The sequence below is a fragment of the Jaculus jaculus genome, chromosome 13 (genome assembly GCF_020740685.1).
Source record: "Jaculus jaculus isolate mJacJac1 chromosome 13, mJacJac1.mat.Y.cur, whole genome shotgun sequence".
NCBI lineage: Eukaryota > Metazoa > Chordata > Mammalia > Rodentia > Dipodidae > Jaculus > Jaculus jaculus.
In genome coordinates, this window is record NC_059114.1 from 22,224,848 (window position 1) to 22,232,045 (window position 7,198).

Consider the following 7,198-nt stretch of genomic DNA (forward strand, 5'->3'; position numbering starts at 1 on the left):
TTTGTTATTCTCTATTTTCTGTTTTTCATTTATTTGACATTATTTGTAGTTTTTTTCCTTTTGTATTTTCTTTCTTTTTTTGGGGTGGTCTTGAGATAGAGGCTTACTCTAGCCCAGGAATTCACTATGTAGCCTCAGGGTGGCCTCAAACTCAGAGCAGTCCTCCTACCTCTGCCTCAAGAGTGCTGGAATTAAAGGTGTGCGCCACCACACCTGGCTTACATTCACCTAGTTTTTTAACTAAATGTTATGTATGCTTACTGGGCAGTTTGATAAACATAGTATATACTTTTAGCCAGACAGCAGCAGATGTTACACTCTTAGGGCTCATGACTACCCCTGTGTTAAGTTTTCAGTATCAGGATATATTCCCTTCCATGGAGCAGGCCTCCAGTCCAACTAGAGGGCAGTTGGTTTCCACCATGACAGATGTGCCACTATTGCACCAGTTGGCTCATTTGCCCTGGCTGGCCAAACATAAGGCTGGCAGCATCCACTGTTGAGTATCTTCACTGGTGATTTCTCCTAACTTCTTTTTTGAGATGAGTTCCCATGTAGCTCATGTTGGCCTTGAAGTTGCTTTGTAGCAGAGAATGAACTTGAGCTTCTTTGTTTAAAGTTTTAATGTTTTTTTTTTAAACTTTTTATTTTATTTATTTATTTGAGAGCGACAGACACAGAGAGAAAGACAGATAGAGGGAGAGAGAGAGAATGGACGCACCAGGGCTTCCAGCCTCTGCAAACGAACTCCAGACGCGTGCGCCCCCTTGTGCATCTGGCTAACGTGGGACCTGGGGAACCGAGCCTCGAACCAGGGTCCTTAGGCTTCACAGGCAAGCGCTTAACTGCTAAGCCATCTCTCCAGCCCTAAAGTTTTAATGTTTTTTTAAAAAAATTTGTGTAGCTGAGCATGATCGCGAATGTCTTTAATCCCAGCACTCAGGAGGCAGAGGTAGGAGGATTGCCGTGAGTTCAAGGCCACCCTGAGATGACATAGTTAATTCCAGGTCAGCCTGTGCCAGAGAAACCCTACCTCAAATAACCAAATATATATAAATATAAATATAAATATAAATATAAATATAAATATAAATATATCGCCGGGACTCCTGTGGGGCCGGGCCTGAGGGAGCGGGGAGCACCGTCCCGGCAGGAACAGAAATGAATAGGAGCAGCTGGCAGGGTAGGAGAAGACAGGGGAGAAGAAGCCGCCAGCAGACCCTGGGCTCGGACAGCATGATTCTAGTGAGAGGTGCAGCACCCCAGGGGCACTGCAGAGCCCACAGGATTCTCGCGTCAGTGATGGCAGTCCCCCTCCACTCCACCTCATCCAGTGCAGCTGGGCAATCCTCCGTGCCAGAACTACCAGGGTATTACTTCGATCCTGAAAAGAACCGCTACTTCCGCTTGCTCCCTGGTCATAACAACTGCAACCCCCTCACGAATGAAGGTATCCAGCACAAGGAAATGGAGAGGAAAAGATTGCAGCTGCTGGAGGAAGAGACCAAGCAGAAGAAAGTAGCTAGAATGGGATTTAATACATCTTCCTTGCTGTGGAAAAACCAGCTGGGTTTCCTCAACATCACCAGTTATTGCCGTTTAGCCCACGAGCCGCGAGTGAGCTGCACGGAAAGGAAAAAGGTCCAGATTCAGAGCTCGGACCCCTCAGCTTTGTCCAGCGACCGCTTTAACTTCATCCTGGCAGATACCAACAGTGACCGGCTCTTCACAGTGAATGATGTCAAAATCGGAGGCTCCAAGTATGGCATCATTGACCTGCATGGTCTGAAAGCTCCCATGTTCAAGGTGCACATGCATGAAAACCTCTACCAACTGCAAGGTGAACTCTGTGTGCTGGGCCTCGCTGAATCACTTGGACTCCCAGCGTTCTGTTGTGCCTCATGGGCCTTGCAGAGACACCCGGCTGCGCCACTCTGCTCCCTGCATCACTGCTTGTCAATAGGCAGCCAGCAGGTGCAGACCGGCCCGGCATGCTCTGCAGTTTCCGGATCCTCGGGGCCTGGTCCTGTGCGTGGTCCCTGAACATGCAGACAAATAACTGCTTCAGTACTGGTTTGTCCCCGAGGGTCCTGCTGACCAACGTGGTGACAGGACACCGGCAGTCGTACGGAATCAGCACCGATGTCTTGGCCCAGCAGTTTGCTGTCACGACTCCTTTGCTGTTTAATGGCTGTCTATCTGGGGAGATCTTTGCCATTGATCTGCGCTCTCCAAGTCAAGGCAAGGGCTGGAAGGCATGACTCAGCGATGACCTCTGTGCGGATCCTGCAGGAGGAGCAGTACCTGATGGCATCAGACATGGCCGGAAAGATCAAGCTGTGGGACCTGCGGGCTACTAAGTGTGTGAGGCAGTATGAAGGCCATGTGAATGAGTACACCTACCTTCCCCTGCATGTGCACGAGGAGGAAGGAATCCTGGTGGCAGTGGGTCAAGACTGCTACACAAGAATCTGGAGCCTCCATGATGCCCACCTGCTCAGAACCATACCTTCCCCATATCCTGCCTCCAAGGCTGACATTCCAAGTGTGGCCTTCTCCTCCTGGCTCGGGGGACTTCGGGGAGCCCCAGGGCTGCTCACAGCCTTCCAGCAGAACCTTTACTGTTTCTCCTACAGCTGATTCTGTCCTGGCAGCTAGAAGGGCAGGTGGGACTAAAAGGGAGTAAAGAGAATTTTCTTTCCATTTCTAAAAAAAAAAAAAAATGTGGTTGCATGTATATGACATGTAGTTATGTGTACGACTGCGGGCGTGCACATGCCATGGTTTACACGGGGAGGTCAGAGAATGACTTTCTGGAGTTGATCATTGCCTTCCACTTCATTTGAGACAGAGTCTGTCATGCTTCAGGCTTTTACGTGGGATCTGGGTATCTGAACTCAAGTACTCAAGAGAGTTACAGACAAATGTGTCATCCACTGAGCTATCTCCCCAGCCCCACTGACGACCTTGAACTGCTGATTCTTCTGCCTCCAGCTCCGCAGCGCTGACATCACAGAGGTGCCCTACTATGCCCAGCTTCATTAGGTGCTGTGCACTGAAGCCAAACAGTGCATGCTGGGCAAGCACCCTGCCTCCGGAGCTACATCCCCAGCCCTGTGTGCTCTGTCTTCTAAGGCTGAATGCTTAGCTGACTTATTGGGAACCTTTTCCATATTCTTCTATTTGAGTGTCTAGGGTCACAAAAGTTAAGGTACAAAGCATTGTCATAGTAACATCTGGAAAGTAATCACCCATTGTGGGTGGGTTTGGGGATCTGAACTCAGGAGCCCACACTTACATGGCAAATGTTTTATTCCCTAATCCATCGTCCCAGCCCCTCCTTGTAGGCTTTTAACTAATTGACTATCATTTTTTGAAAAAAGTAAATTTTATTCTAAAGAGGTTGCACACATAATCCCTCTCTCCCACCCCAGTTCTGCTGAGGGTCTTGGGTGGGTTTTGGTAATTCATTCTGGGGACCAAGAGGCCTCAGTCGGTCTCTGCAGGGATGGAGAAACATGGCGTCTCAGCTATTTCCTCCCGCCCCAAGGCTCTTCCAATCCTCCCGCCCCTGTTCTGTGAGGCTCCCCAGCCTTGGTGGGAAAGCTGGACATCTGATTCAGTCTTGCTTTCTCTGCAGACTGGATCTGATTTTATGAGGTTTGCATGACCCGTGTCTCTCGCCATCTCCCTGAAACTGGCTAGCCGTGACAGCAGGATTCTTGTCACCACTTCCCCTATAATGACGTCTGGTCCGGGCAGATGAGGCGGAGGAGGCCCATCGCCTGGCAGACAGTCAGCGGTCGTTAGAAGGATATATTGGTGTGTATATCCGCTCTTGTTAGAGCAGTGGAGGTTCTCTCTGGAGCCTGCTGGTTTCTTGTTCTAGGGACTCTGGCCTGGTTCGCAGAGCCACACACAGGTTTACCCCACGGAGCTGGTCTCACGTCCGATCCGTGAGCAGTTGGTTGCCTCCATCAGCCGTATGCCACTACTGCAGGAACGTGTACTTCTTGACCGGCTGGTTGACTTGGTAACTGGCAGGATCTCCTACTTAATAAATCAGTTGGCATCTGTTATTTTCCACCTGCTCTCAGAGCACTTTCCAGCACTATGCCCATCTCCTAGGGTTTTTTGTTTGTTTGTTTTTGAGAGAAAGAGGCAGAGACAGAATGGACGTGCCAGGACCTTCAGCCTGCTGTCAATGAACCCCCCCCCTTGTGGCGCATGCACAACATTGCGCACTTACGCAACTGTGCATGTGGCTATATGGAACCTGCAGATTTGAACATGAGTGCTTAGGCTTTGCAGGTAAGTGCCTTAACCACTAAACCATCTCTCCAGCCCCACCTCCTAGTTTTTGTGGCTATTTTTCCTTCTCTCACTCACCCCCCCCCTTTTACTAGGGATTATATCTAGTCAATAACTGTAAGTTTAGGGCTGGAGAGATGCCTGCAAAGCCAAAGGACCCCAGTTCAATTTCCCAGGACCCACATAAGCCAGATGCACAGGGGGGTGCATGAGTCTGGAGTTTGTTTGCAGTGGCTGAAGGCTGAGTTACTCATTCTCTCCCTTCCTCCCTCCCTCTCTCCCTCTCTCTCTGTCTCTCTCTCTCTCTTTGTCATAAAAGACATAAATAACAAAATATTTTTAAAAACTAAGTTTATTGCTGTTCTACTTTTTTAAGTTTATTTATTTATTTAGAGTATTACTTCTTTTGAGTACTCTATATTCAGTTCTATAGCCCATTTAGGGGCATGTTGAGGTAGGTTCTCATTCTAGCCCAGGCTGACCTGAAAGTCAATATTAAGTCTCAGGTTGGCCTTGAACTCATGTCAGCCTTCCTACCTCAGCCCGCAAATGCTGGGATTAAAGGTTTGTGCCACCACACCTGGCAAAATCCCATCTTTAATTGAGGTGTTTTTCTTACTATTTAGTTTTGTTGAGTTGTTTGTATGTTCTAGATATTAACCATCTGGTCCAATGTATAGCTGGCAGATATTTTCTCTCATTTTGGATGCTGGTTGATTCTTGGCCTTATTTCCTGGGTGACTGGAATTCTGTTCAGACGTCCTTGCAGTGCCTATGTTGAAGTGTTTCCACTACTTTCTCTTTTAGGAGTTTCGGATCTGATGTTAAGATCTCTGATCCATTTGGAGTCCTGTGCATGAACAGAAATAAGGATCTAGTTTCATTCTTCTACATATAGGCATCCAAATCTGTTAAAAATACTGTTTTGCTTTTTTCAGTGAGTTTTGGCATTTTTGTCCAAAAAAAAAAAAAAACCAGCTTTTGCTGCATGGGCTTATATCTGGATCCTCTATTCTGTTCTATTGATCTGCATGTTGGTTTTGTGCCTGGACCGTGCTGTTTTTATTACTGTGGCTCTGTAATAGACCTTGAAGCCAATTATGGTGATTCCCCCAGCCTCATTTTTGTTTCTCAGGACTGCATAGGTATTTAGTGTTTTCAAATGAACTTTGAGATTTTTTTTACTGTTCTGCTTGTGTATGAGTGTGTAATGTGGTGTGTTTGTGAGAGTCTGTCTCTGTGTGTATTGTGTGTGCATGTGTATGTGCCCTTGTGGTACCCTATACCCTTGCCTGTGGTGTGTGCACTCATCTGTGGTTGCCAGAGCAGAGCATCAGGTGTCCCTACATCGTTTTTCTACCCCTTCTTGTGTGAGCTGGAGTCTCTTACTGATACTAGAGCTTGCTGCTTTTTGCCAGCCCAGGTGATTCCCTGGTCTCTGCTCCTCTTTGGGAGACTAGGGTTACAACTGGGCCCTCCAGACCATCATGTTTATACAGGAAGCACATTTAACTTCTGAGCCATCTCTCCAGTCCTAGAATTCTACTTCCATTGAAAAGAATGACACTAGAATCTTGATGGGAATTTCATTAAATCTGTAAACTGCTTTTGTTAAGATGTGTGTGTGTGTGTGTGTGTGTGTGTGTGTGTGTGTGTGTTATGAGAGGTGTATTGCAGATGTGTTCTCCATTGGTCACATGTTTGGGGGCCAAGGAAACACATGGGGTGTCCTTCTCTGTTAGCCTTCTGCTCTTGTTTTATTTCCCTGAAACAGTGTCTCACTGAAACTGGAGGTCCCTTGTTTCTGTAGTTCCCTTTGAACCTCATGCTTAATAACACGAGAGATGTGGTCATCTAAACAAGAGGAGGCTCTGTTTCTGAGGGTAAATTACTAGTAAGTCCCAAGCAGGGATTACAGATGGTGCATGAGGTAGATGCCATCTTGAACCAGTCACCAAGGGTGGTGTAAGGTGGGAAGTTCAGCTGAGTAACGTCAGAGCACCGTCAAGGAGGACATAATGTGACAGTTACCCATAGTATAGTGTGCACAACAAAGTTTGTTAAACGATAAGATCTCATGTCAAGTGTTCTAATCTGGAAAAGAAACACAGAAAGGAGACAAGGAACATTGTATTTCCTCCATTTTTCTTCCTTCTGTGCCGTCAACGTTAGCTCTGTGCTGAATTTTGTAAACCCACTTCCAACGTCTAGGCTAGTCCAACGGTTTGGAAAACTGGAGCGGAGACTCAAGTCACCTCCTCCCGCTCCATGCACTGCTCAGCCCGGCCTCTGGAGGCGCACTTTCCCGGACCGCGCCGTCGCGCCGCCAGCAGGGGGCGCCGTGCGCTGCTTCCCGCTCACTTCCGGTCCGCTCGCTGCGCCTAACGGACTGCGCCAGGCCCGTTGGCCCCGTGGAGCCTCGAGTTTTCTGGGCCGCGTGGGCTGCTCCCCGGGAGATGCTGGTCTCCGTTGGGCCGCGTGGGTCCCATTCCTCATTATGGCAGTCGGTGGGATTTCTGACACTGCTGGGCCTTCTCAGGAGTCTGCCTCTCACCTTGGTGGGTGTGCTGCCTTCTGGAACCTTCTGGAACCCCGCTTTCCCCTGCCACGTTTCCAAGGGCCACGGCGCGTCCTGCCTTCGAGGCGGCGTGTCCGGTGTCCTCGTGGCTCTGCGCTGAGCGTCCCTCGCCCAGGCGGCCAGGCGCCCTGCGTGCTGGACGGTCCGCGCCGCCGCTCTCCCCAGCGGGCCGCCCGGCGCAGCCTCGACGGAGCCCGAAGCCGGGTGCTGGACCCCGCCTGGAGCTGGTGAGGGTTCCGCCTCTGCCTGCCGAGCGATGGGATTTCGGGCGCTAAAACTACTTTTTATTTTGGTTTTTCTTCTTAGTCC

At 49.1% G+C, this 7,198-nt stretch overlaps 1 pseudogene; it reads left to right on the plus strand.

The window, feature by feature from the left end:
* The first annotated feature begins 1,148 nt into the window (after positions 1-1,148).
* Positions 1,149-2,660, plus strand: LOC123454213 (annotated as a pseudogene).
* The last annotated feature ends 4,538 nt before the right edge of the window (positions 2,661-7,198 follow it).